At 40.1% G+C, this 12,850-nt stretch overlaps 1 long non-coding RNA gene across 1 annotated transcript in view; it reads left to right on the forward strand.

The window, feature by feature from the left end:
- Positions 1 to 2,116: 2,116 nt before the first annotated feature.
- Positions 2,117 to 12,850, forward strand: part of LOC136021072 (uncharacterized) — a 34,792-nt gene continuing 24,058 nt past the window's right edge. Inside the window, exon 1 of the long non-coding RNA XR_010615665.1 lies at positions 2,117 to 2,154. This is a non-coding gene — a long non-coding RNA (uncharacterized LOC136021072). The remainder of the gene's footprint in view (positions 2,155 to 12,850) is intronic.

The following is a 12,850-nucleotide window of genomic DNA, read 5'->3' on the forward strand; positions in this document are numbered from 1 at the left end:
GGTGCACTGAGCCTACCTGAGAGCAAGCAGCTAAGGAAGCAGGTTTCATATAGCCAGAGGGTTCACTCGTTTGTGTTAAATGGTTGTTAAAGCAAACATAAAATAGAAGCTCCTGAACTACTGGCAAAAGTCACACTGACCTTACTAGGGCAAGGACTTCACCTGTTTAAATAAAAGGCCAATAAAATATTTCTTGTAGTGTCATCACAAACTTACCTGTCCCATGGCTACCATAAAGTCTTCCAAGCTGGATATGACCTGATATTCTAATGCATAAGATGAAAGATCATGCATTTCTTAACTTTTACTTTCCAGCAGGGAGGAAAGTATGAAATTTGGTTCATTTTTTCCTGTCAGTCACTTCGATTTTAAGCTCTTGATATTCAGGGATGTGTCTCTGAGTGGGATGGGAGGAGATTGTGCCATGAAATTCAAATATGTTCCGTCTGAATTTTAGTTTCATCTCTGCTTTTCTTTCACTTTTCACATTCTATACACAGTATTAACTGCATTTTGTTGTTATATTTCCAGGAAAGTTATTAAGTATCTTCCAATAAGTGTTGAATTGCATACTTACATCCATGTTTATGCTTATTTACAAATCTGTAACTGTAGTTCCTAAAAGTTCAAGTGCACCAACAAAACCCACAGCATTCACTTTCATCATCTTATCTCTCTCACCTTAGTAAAATTCAGCAGGCAATCCGGGTGAATAGCATGCTAAGGATTACAAAGGATTTCAGCAAAGTGGCTGCAGAGCTCAGCTTTGTCGTGTGGTGTTATGTTGAAAGAACTACGAATGTTCTGATGTTTAAATTCATACAGTAAAAATAGTCCCCCTTTAAAATCTTGCTGCATAAGAAAACTTGGTAATTGTTAAAAAGGTGTAGAATAAGCTGAAATTTTTAGGTAACTGCCTGAAGTTTGTAGTCAGATAATTAAAGCCAATGCTTTATAACAACTACAGAAACCAAGGAGGAATTCCTGTTATATATCTACAGAATCAAGGTGTACTGTAGGAAGACTTGCTCTTTGAAACAGTACATATTTGTCATGGCCTGTGTTAAGATACTGAACTTGGTGAACAAATTGATTAATGACATCTTCCTACTTTTTTTCTTTTCTCTTCACCTGTCTTTCCTTACCTAAATTAGGTTACAATCTTGTATAACTTTCTGGTTTTGGGGGTTTGGTTTTTGGTTGGTTGTTGGGGTTTTTTTTTTAATCAAAAGTAACTACAGCATGTTTCATGAAGATCCATCTATGTCAATTCTAGCACGGGAAGCGTAGTAGGGTTAAAGCATTAGGCTTTTGTTGACAAAGTCCTAAATTCTACTTCAGAATAGTTCACATGTAATACGAATTTCATTATTTAATTCTGGTTTCTCATCACCACAGTTCATAATCTCTGCTTAAGAGAAGACCAGCACTGAAGTATCAGATATTTCTGCCTTTTAGGTGGCAAAAGAAAAGATTTCTGCCAAACCAAATACAAGGAAAACCACTAATATCTGACAACAGTGAATACTTGAAATCTCTCTCACTCTCTACTTTCTTATCAGTTATAAGCTTCCAAGATAGTTTTAGTTTGATGCTAGAGCCACTAAAGAATTCAGATACCTGAAATCTTGGTATGGCAATGACCAACCTTTGAAGCTTTATCTGCACTGACATCAAAGCCTACCCCTTCAAACCATCCTCCACCTGAGCTAACCATCAACAGCCACCTACACTGAAGTCCTTACATCTCAGCCCCAGAAGCAATTCAGCCCAGCCCCAGGAATGGGTATTACCTGGAGTGACCTTGCCCACCAGTTTGCTTTGGTGTGGTTCTCTTATGCTGTAGATTTCAGGCAGCAGTACTACAGCTTTGTGTTCCTGGCTCACAGCTGTGGCTTGAGATTCAAGATAAGCTTGGAAATAAAAGCAAGGCTGATTGCCTGTGAGTCTTTGCTAGGGGAAGTAGATAGAATAATGCTAGTTTTTCTGTTTTTAAGGAAAGATGCACACTAGAAAGTCTTAGGCAGGCTAGACACTAAACAATGCTTTTTTAATTAATCTGTTGAAACTTGTATTAGAGCTTTGAGTTAGGTGTGTTGGTCTTATGTGGCGCCAGAAAGCAACAGATACCTTGGAGACTGCTCTTCATAAATGGTATGTTGGATTTGAAAGTAGCTATTACATGTAAATGCTGAAGATAGAGGCTTTCTATGAAATCTCTATTTTTCCTGGTTTTTTTTTTTTTTGAGTTGGCCTGCTTTAGTGTTAGTTTAATGAAGACTCAAATAGGAAATTGAACATTCCCCTGTGCTGAGGGTTCTCAGCAGCTTCTGGCTTAGCATGGGAGTGTTCTGTACTGTTGTTCAGAAGCCTCTTTGGGAGGCAGGCAGTGTGTAATGTGACCAAAGGGAAACCACAAAAGGAAGGTATTGAGCAACAGATGTCCCATTGGTTAAGTTTCTGGTGCTTCACAGTGATGGTCAGAGTTGTGATTTGACAAATAGTAAGTATATAATATAGTTGTTATTCATTATTGTTAGTAAATGTTTCTAGCTGCCTGGTATTACTTGAAATCAGGGATTTTCAGGTATTTCAGTATGTCTGGGATGGGGAGAAAAACAATTTCAAGTGTATACCTAGTATCAATTGTGTTCTGATTTGTGTAGCCTGAAACGTTATCTATATTGGTGAAAAGGTATCTATAAGCAAAACACTTGTTCCAGCACTGCATGTCTGCAGGTACAGCTCTCTGATCCCTGAAGGTATTTACTGAGTCAGAGGGAGAGATTTGTAATTCTGACTTCAATGGCACTGCACTGATTTACATTAACCAAGGAGTCTCAATGTGCTTTTTAGCCTTATCTGCTTGACAACTTGACCACTTTTTCATGTGACTGGGCTGTTTTCTGTTCTTAGGCTCTAGTCTCCTACACAGTAGTGAGTGTCATGGCAACTGAGGAGCTATCACCTGCAGTAGGCAAGCAAAAAACCCAGAACTGCTGCAGGTTAAAAAACACTTGGAAGGAAGGTTTCAGTAATGAAAAAAAACCCCAAACTGCCAAACAAGAAAGGCGCTTCAGACTGATCTCTGTGGGTTTTCTTGTAAAGTAACACAGTGGCAGTAAATGAACAGCACAGCTGGGATGTCTAACAGCAATGTGATGGTTCAGTTGGACATGTTGGCAAGCAGCAGGATATGGGCAAAAATTTGGTAGTTTCTTCTGCCTGTGTAGGAAGGAGGCTGAAGGCAGCAAACTCTGGAAATGTTTAGGTTCTTGTTTTGATGGATGTCTGTGGCCAGAAAAGCAAAGATGAAACTTGCCTGCACAGCTAGGAACCAGATAAAATCCTTTACAGTACTTACTCCTAATGGGCATGCAAGAAGTGCAGTAATGGTTTCTGTGGTGCAGGCTTTTGAGGAGGAGCTGCTGGCTGGAATGTGCTACACAGTACAACCCACCAGGTGGTTGTGGAGCAGCTTGGTGATGGGGAATGCCTCAGCAAGAGGTTCATCACTCAGGTAATCCATGTATGCTGAGGGATCACAAGTATGAGAAACACTAATTAAAAATAAAAAAATCTGGTTCACAATTCAGATCCTCTTAATATACTGACTTCTGGATAGTCCAAAGATAAGTGGAAGAGAAGGAATGAGTTTGCCATCTTAACTCGCAGATCTTGGATTTTTACCTCTATCAATATCCTCCAGCCATACCCATGTGTCCTCAAAAACCAGGCTTTTTTCCCAAGTGTATTGAAGGCTGTGCATGGGAGGCATTTTCATAACTGACTTGCCACTCCTCCCTATCCCAGTATGACGCTTGGGTTAACTGCCTTCAACAGTACAGGCAGTAGTAGTACATTTGCTTCTACCTACGGTACATCAGTTTAGGCATGATCTTGGGATTGAGAAAGTATATATTTAACTGTCAAAAGAGTAACAGCTTGACTTTATCTCAAAACGAATGATGAATACAGGCCTAAACATGCTTGTGCAATCTGTGTAAAAACACCATCTTCTGCTCCCTTATAGACATCCAATGGGTCTCTTTCAGATATTGCTGATGCTGTAAAGTTGAAATGTGCTCCTTGCCACTCTTAGCAGCCCTGCTAAGTGTGCATGCTATCAGTAATTCAAAGCACTGATGGATCAGGTGCTGAAGCTGTTGGGTTGAGAGTGAGAGAAGCTGTGTAGCTCTCCTCTGCAAGCTGCATGACTGCCCACCCTGGCAATTATGGGAGGGGAGCCTGCCTTGAGCAAGGTGGATGGTGTAATGACGCAATTGCCTTTGTTTCAGATGAAGTAAAGAATTGAATTTCCAGATGGATAGCAGTTGCAGTATCCTTTGTATGGGTGGAGTGAAGGATAGCTTTAAGCCGTATTTTTGCTTCTCTCCAGCTCAAACCTAGGAGGAGTAAAACCAGACCGCAGTACAACCTGGCATGGACTAAATCCTGCTCTATCTCCTGCTCCCAGCAGAGATAGTCAAAGCTCCCTGCTTTAGCTCTGTAGCACTCCTGGATGGAAAACATGGGTGTAAAGTGAGGTTAAAGGGGAAGAAAAACAGAGCAACATACTGTGCCAGGAGGAACTCATTATATTTATAAGGCAGCCAGGCTGGGGGCCAAGGAGTGAGATGCTTATGTGGCAATGGAATAAATTCTATAAATGCAGTTTAGAATGGGTGGGAGGATGAAAGTAATTAATTTGTTTTATTATTTTTAATTTCAGCTTTATATTCAAGTATAAAACATCTTATGCACAAACACAAGAACATACAGACTGAAAGTAAAAACAATATATGTGACTTCACATATTAATCTGAAAGAGGTTAGTGGTTTATTGCTGGAAGGATCACTAAGGAAGTGAGTTCTTTTTTTCTTTAGTAAAAAGACGCAAGCCATGTCTGTCAAGGATCAGGGATTGTGTTAGAAAAGCAGGCAGAGAAACATCAAGACAATATATAAGGCATGGAATTACATGCAAGGAAACAGCAAACAAAGCCATAAATTTGGGGTCCAAGGAAAGACAAGGGTAATGAAATGAGGAGCTACTGGGAATAAAATGTCTGTGTGTATGGATGTGGGCAAACCCCTGACAAGGATTTCTAGAAGAGAGAAAGAAATCATTAGGGTTTTATATTTGGCATTTTGAATAGACTGGGTGGAGGGAAAAAAGGCATAAGATACTGAATAGGCCAAAGATGAGATGGCTATAAAATTTCAAAATGTAGTATTTCAGTTCCCCAATGTGATGTGGAAAAGACCCTAATAATAAAACTGTAAATGTCCAACAAATGTGTCTCCTGTGGGGTTAAACCCCCCACTGCTCCATGTCTTTGTGAGGTTTAATGGACAGGGGACTGCAAAGATGGGATACAGTGAGCTGGGCAGGGGACTTGGCAAGCCTTGCTTGACAAGTCCTGTTTGCCACAGCACTGCAGAGGCAGATCCTGAGGAGGGGACTGGGACTGACTTTGGTGTAGAGGCACTTGCCAAAGCCCCCCAAGCTGCTGAGCCCTTGAAGCAGCCCTGCCAGGGTATGAGGAGGGGACAAGATAGGCTGCCCCTGGGGCAGTCCTGCTTGCTGTACATGGGTTGTGTTGGGGAAAAATGTGGCTCCAGAGCTGGCATCACTGAAGTATCAAGTGTTATTGATTTTAAATAAGAGTTTGGGCTGGTTGGTTTTTTGCCCTAGGTTTCCCAGAACTACACAAATGTAGCTGAGTTTCCCAGTTGCTAGTTAATGATATGGAGATGGGGTGGAAAGTGAATCACTGAGGCTGCAGGAAAATTTATCTGCAGGAGAACAATAATGCCATATATCAACAGATACTTTTTGTTCTGTCACTTGATAGTTTATCAAGCATAAGGCACTAGCTTGGGATCTTTGTAGACTGAGAGCAATGGCCTGTCTATACCTGAGTTATTTCAGGGTTGAAAAGGGCTTCATGACACTTGTATGGGAGTTACAGAAAGAGTCCTATAGAGATGAATGGTAGTTGGACTGAGGCCAAAACCATCACATGCCTTTTTGTAGAAGTTGCATAAACAGAATGAGTAGATTATTTCCCTCTCTCTTCTGCTCTTGTCTAAGATCTTTCTTGTCATAGATGATTATAATATTAATATTATATAACATTTAATATATTAAATAATTAATTTCCCTTTTAATTCATTGAGCTTTGGCACAAAGTGTTGTAAACAAGTTCTGAGGTCTAGTGTATGGGAGCATTAAACCTATTTATTAATAAATAACACTTGATCAAAAACTGAGGGAGTACTTTAGGGCTGGTGTTATTTTGTGCTAATATGTATATCCATAAATAGTATAAACTTGAGCCTCTTCTGACTAATCTGGTGTTCTCAGAATAGATGCACTCTGTGCAAAATAAACAGAATGGAGAGGAGCCATTTTAGTGCTGCCTGCCTGGACCTATGAGTCCACCCCCAGACCACATCTCTTCCCGTGCTACTGGAATGCACAAGGATAATACTTCAATTCATGCCTCCTGGTTTTTGCTTTCAGTTCAGTAATTTGGCTCAAGTGAGGTAACACAAAGATCTGTTCTTTTTCGACTACAGTCTTTTAGGAGTTGACTAGCTCTGCTCTTATATTTTTAAGGTTTCCTATAAAGCTCTTCACAAGGCTTAAAAACTCAAAAGAATTATCTATGATTAGATTAAGTGCTAGCAGTATGTTTAACCTAAAGTATTTAAATTAGAGCAGAGGCCTTTAATTGTTCATGTGTTTTCTAAAAATAAATCTCTTCTGTGAATCCAACTAATGCATGGCTATACAAATCCTTGGTTTTCCTCTAGGGTTTTGGGCTTCTTATTTTATATCCACTCAATTATTTCTCCTTGGTTACTCCTTTTATCTGTGTACTCTGACATTCACTGTCCCATGGATAGTGATGCTCTGCGCTTATCCCGATAGCATTGTCACCCAAACCATCTGAAGATGAGCCATCTCCAGAAAGATTCTGCTTTACTGTCTCCACGAGTCCTATTTTCTCTTTACTCTTTGTGAATAAAGCATTAAATCCTTTGACAAGTCTGGCTATATAGTGACTAAAAGAAACCAGATTTCTTAAATTAACCTGTCTTGGAAGTTGCTGTCTGATTTCTTCTGCATTAACTCTGTACGCAAACACCACACAACCTAGTGGACAAGAAGTATCTGTTTTTCCCAAAGAAAATGCTTGCACTCATTTGAGGGGAGAGGGAGAAAAAGGGAGGGAACAATGTTACCTAGTTTTGTTCTTTCTTAAACTGCCCCATCTTCCTAAAATATTCTTAAGATTTGTTGAAAATAATTTTATACACTGGGAAAGTAAATGCTGCTTTTAAGCAATCAGGGTCAGCCTTGCAGTTCTTACTTGAGAGAAGTCCTGTTTGAGGAAAATGGTCAAAATAAAGACTGTAAGTATAATTTTCAGGGCTTTAACAAGAGTATTTTTGTACCATTTGGATTGGTCTGCATGACTAGCATCAGATAAGACAAAAGGTCTGGTTGAATGTCATCCTGCTCTGGTGTGCTGTGGGAGCCAAAACCATATCTTTCTGTGGAAGAAGTGTTGGTTGTGGGTGACCGCCTCTTGAAAAGTTTTGCTTTGGCTGTAGCACAGACCGACATGGCTTCATCCCCTGGGGTCATAGCATTACAGCTGATTGCATCAGCACAGTGAGCATCTCACAGCCCCACAGCTGCAGTGAGCCCCAGAGTGTGGGGCAGATAACTGGGGTCAGCAGTGCCCTCCAGCAAATGCTGGGCACCCCTTTGCTGGGGACAGAGCAATCAGCTTGTTTCCAACCCAGGCCAAAGCCTGGGGAACAAAGCGGTGTGTCTGGGAGAAAGAACATTTCCCCCCCTCTCCTATGCTTCAGGAGGCTGCTGCCAAGGCAAACTACCCACAAACCCTGGGCTCCTTTCAGAAATTCAGATTGTGGTTTGCTGTAGAATATGCACTGTGGCAAAAAGCGCTTTGCAGCTGCAGGTGGGGGTTCTCTCCTGGGGGTGGCAGAGTATCATTTGGAACCAGAGCTGGGTGCATCAAAGCCAAGGTATGGCTGTAAGAGTCCCCAGCAGTGCAACTAGAACCAAAAATACTCCTCTGCTGGTAGCTGAGGGCTGCACAGGACGCCTCCAGCCACTTGCCTAAGATACTGGTTCACGGCAATACCATGTCCAAATATATATGAAGAAAATCTGGACAAGCATTCTTGATAATATTATCCCACTGTGTACACAATTCACTTATTTCTAATAGTTCACTGGACATTTTCCCTGTGGTGAGTGTGGCTTGCTGTGTTCTGCAAGAAAAATGAAAAGCAGGGCAAGTGTATAGATACCTTAATGAGGGTGTGTGCTTATTTTTGATAGCTGCGATCTGGCTACAGTAAACTGAATAATGGAAGTTAGAGCTGATTTATGGCAAATGGTAATAAGACAGATAAATTGTTGCTAAAATTGCATCTGCTCCCTGAAAGCATTTGCTACAGAAGTTGGAGAGACTGTGGGAAGGTTTTGGTTGGGATTTTCTTTTCTGGGTATTTCTGGGACCTGTTTCAACAAAAAGCCCAGCTAGCATCCATGAGAGTAGAAAGCCAATGAAACTCAAGTACTATGTTTATTAAAAAAGGGGGTGGAGGTGAATCTGCTGGAATTACTTGAATAACGAATTAGTAGGACTGCTTCTTATTGAAGAAACTTGCTCGTTTTGATACCTTGTCATACAAATCCCAGTGACAGCAGCAGAGCATATGCTATTTGCTCCTTTTTTCAGGTTGTAAAAGAACAGAATCAGAACAGAAGTCTGATTGCAAGTAAATCCCAAGTATATTCATAAAACCTATCAAATCTGGTAAACATCAGAGATTATAAAGCAAATCTTCAACTTCTGCTCCATCTATGTTCACATTACCCAAGTGTATTAGTCTTTTTAGCTTATGAAGGAAATAAAAATTGAGATAATACTGCCTTCCTGGTGCTGATAGTAGTGTATGCATCAGCACTGGGCATTGCTTCCCAAAATTACATATATAAGTTCAAACTCAGGTTTAGTTTTCTGTCCTTGTACTTCTAGCAGTAATTTCTGGGTGGGTATTTATGTACTACATTTTCCTTCATGTATTTTAAAAAACACAAGTCTCAAACATTAGTCTCTTCTATGAATTGAAGTAAGAATAAATAAAAAAACTTGATTGGGGGGGAAGTTAACTGAACTAATGAGTTTCACTCCACTTCTGGACTTGATGTTAGTATTGTATTTGGAAAAATACGTTTGTTTCAAAACTTTCTTCTAAAATACATTAAAGTCCCTTTTACAAATTTAAGACTACTGAAAAATTGAAAACCACTAAAACATCTATATTTAGAAAGGTTTGGATTTGAGAACTCATCCCTCCACGAAAGAGCAGCTAGTAAAAAGATGTCCTGAGCCTTCTATTGAAAGACTAAAAAAACTAAAAGAAACAAGTCAAAATTAGCTGAATAAGCGCTAGATACATTTGTTTTGTTCCCCTTCTCTTTGATGGTTCTAGGACATCTAATCTCTTAAAAACTGAGGGAAGGAAAGAAACCTCATCTTTATGCTAAAGTCCTCTTAGTGTGTATCAAATGGCTTCCTGTGTCTTTCAGGTGCTCAAATTAGCAGTTTTTTTTCTCCAGTTGCCAGAGCCAATCTGGCAATTCTCAAGCTACAATTATGTATTGCTGGTATGAAAATAACCATCGGGAATCTGATAATCAAAAAAAGGCAATTAAACCTGTAGGAGTGCAAACTGGGCTGCAGTAATGCACTAGAATAATCCCCAACTGGTGAGTGTGTTGGCGTGACTGTGATTCTCTGTACCAGTGCATTGCTGCTGCTCAGGGGTCTGCATGTGGAAATAAGGGTCAGTGTGTTTCCAGAGCTGTGCTGTTTCTAACCTTTCTTCTTCTAGTGTTATATTTCAGTTATGTTTCTAGCCTTTGTTAGCAGAGAAAGGTGATTTCCCACAGAGCAGATGATAGCAATGGCACTAGCACATGTATATAGTATCTTGTGTTTGACCATGTATGTAACTGCACAAACCAACTGCCCCAGGACTGTCGTATTGCAGAGAGGGATGATGATACTGCCTGTCCCCGCCATGTACCCCTCTGCAATGTCTGCTTGGAGGGTTGCTTAATAGTAAGAAAGTACTCCCAGTCCACAGCATGTGGGATCCCACCCAAAATCAGGCCAGGAAACTGATCCAGTACAAAACCAGACCTGAAGCAACCATGTGCTGGAAGGGCATAACAGCTTGTGGGAGAGTGACTGGTGCTGCCTTACATTGTCATGTCATACTGCTTGCTATTTTCTCTTCACTAATGATCACAGAAAACATGGCTTAAGCCTTTCTTAAAACCTAAGCAGAAAATAAATGCTTGGGATGCATTACCATGTATGTTGATAATAGTGGTGCAGGATTTGTCCTTTGCTTATCTGTCATAGAATCATGGAATGGTTTGGGTTGGAAGAGGACTACTGCGGTATTGGTTAACTGGTGGCAATGCCAATAACCTTGTTTGTAACTTTATGGAGGAACTATTTCTGTGGTGTTTGGTGTGTTTTTAAATTCTCTGTTAAGATACTGCTTTAGTATATGTAAGATAGATGTTGGGACTTCATTGTTCTTCCTTCTATCCACATCTTTCTCCAACAATTCCTCCTTTCAGTCCCTAGCTTTTCTGCCTTCTGTAGGACAAAAAGTGATCACACTGTAAATTAAATGTCAAATTATCTTGAAGTGCTCGATAACTACTGAAATACTTGAAGAAAATGGAAGAGGGGGTAACAGTTCTTGGGATCATTGCATTTGCTATCATTTGAGCAATGCTTTGTACGAGTGACTTTGCATACATTCAGTATCTACTGAGGTTTAATGACTTAACAGTGGTATATGTTGCAAACTGGTGAGCTTAGGTTAGTTCAGATCAGGCTGGTGGTGAGGATATTACGGCAGAGGCATAAATACTGTGTAGGGCATGATAATATTGAAATAAGTCTGCTAGTATCTTATCTGCTGTCTGGCTGTCCTCCTTTTTTCTTCTGAGGGTTAGGGAACCTGACTGTGTGCATCATTTAGGGAAAATTATGGTGCACCAAGCGATGATTTAAAGGTAATACTTGTAAACTGGAATACTATAATATTTTGGCTGTACTAATGTAGGAGTAAAATGGCCTAAATCCCCTGTAATTCAATCCATCTACAAGAATAAAATATTGTGATAAAACTGAGCAAAAGGAAATGACCAGGAACAGATGGCAAGTGTAAACCAAACACGAGTGCAAGGGGCACACAAGCGAGCAGGAAAGGGAAATGCCAAATAGGGTGAGGGAGGAGAGGAGCCAAGGCAGCGACCATGCTGCTGATGCTGTGCCTATGAACCCGGGGTCCACAGCAACTCGGCTGTCACCTGAGTGAGTACATGCTGGCTGATGCCTGTGACAAATGCAGAAGTTGGTGTAAAAATGAAGATCAAAGGAAGAGACCAGAAGGGTGAAATGGGAAAGTGCAGAGCCAGGGTGAGGTATGGGATAAGGAAGTTCCTGAAGAAGAAAAGAAATTTCCTGGCATGCCAGATTTTAGAGAGGGTAAATGGCATAATCTAGATAATTATAAAGGTCTAACCTAGACCTTAGTTCTGTACAAAACTGATTTTAAGGGTTGATACAGAGATTGATCTATCATTGACTCTGGAATAAGAATCAATACTTATTGACATGAGTTTACAGAATACACATTCACTTAATTTGAACATTTGTTTGGGTTTTTTAATGTGAAACTAAATCTGAGAATCTTATTTGACATTGTACAACATTTTATGTGGCAGAAGGACTTTGCAGAATTACCATTAATTCCAAACCAACAACATGGATGACAGCTTCTTTTCAAATGGCAGTAGCAGACTGTTAGTGATTTGCACTGTCATAGACCGTGGGTAGGACAGGGTGAAGGATCATCTGCATGTCAGAACTGAGTTATGCCATACAATGCCACTTTGGGGGGGGTGGTTGTTTTTCAGGAGTAATAAAATGAAGACAAGGACTCCAGTTCTTCCTGTCCAGCTGTGCTTCAGGTCCCTTTAAGGGAGAAGGTGATGGCTGCTGGCTGCAGAGCTGCATGGGCTAGGGTAAGGTGGGGTGAGACTGCTGAGTCACCACTGACTGCCCACCAGCCTCACAGCAGTTAATGGTCTCAAAATAAATCCTTTCACCTTGTACTGTTAAAGAAAACATCCTCTGTTTTGGGCGTCTTCAGGTTACTGCTTTGCAAACTGCAGGAAGTCTGAGCATAACTTCTTTGTTGGAAAGAAGTTGCTAACAAGGCTGCTACCAGAAAATATTAACTTCCATTTTTTGAATTTTCTAAATTTCAGTCTTTCACTTTTTTCCTCTTGTCATTGCATTATTTTAAATCAATATTCTAGAAAATGAGTTTACTGCCAGGAACTTGTGGAAATGTTTGTAAAGAAAAAGTTGTGAAATATGACCTTAAACTTTTTCAAACTTAATCATCTAAGCAGGGAAAATTATTTTACCTTCACTCACATATTAAATCCAATATTTGCAATAAATTCTTTTGGAACAATGAATAAATCTTTTACTCTTTGAGGAAATTACTAATCAAGTCATACTCAGTAATGAATGAATATGGGTAGCTGTAAATATTTTTTCCTTTTATATTTTAACACATTCTCAGTTACTCAAAGCTGAACCCTCATGTGTATGTCAGCTGCTAGTGACACTTAGCTGTCATTCCAGAGGCTTGAGGTGTTTGTTTGCTGTCTTTAACCAAGCTATGCATGGTACCACAG

The sequence above is a fragment of the Lathamus discolor genome, chromosome 1 (assembly GCF_037157495.1).
Source record: "Lathamus discolor isolate bLatDis1 chromosome 1, bLatDis1.hap1, whole genome shotgun sequence".
Taxonomy (NCBI): domain Eukaryota; kingdom Metazoa; phylum Chordata; class Aves; order Psittaciformes; family Psittacidae; genus Lathamus; species Lathamus discolor.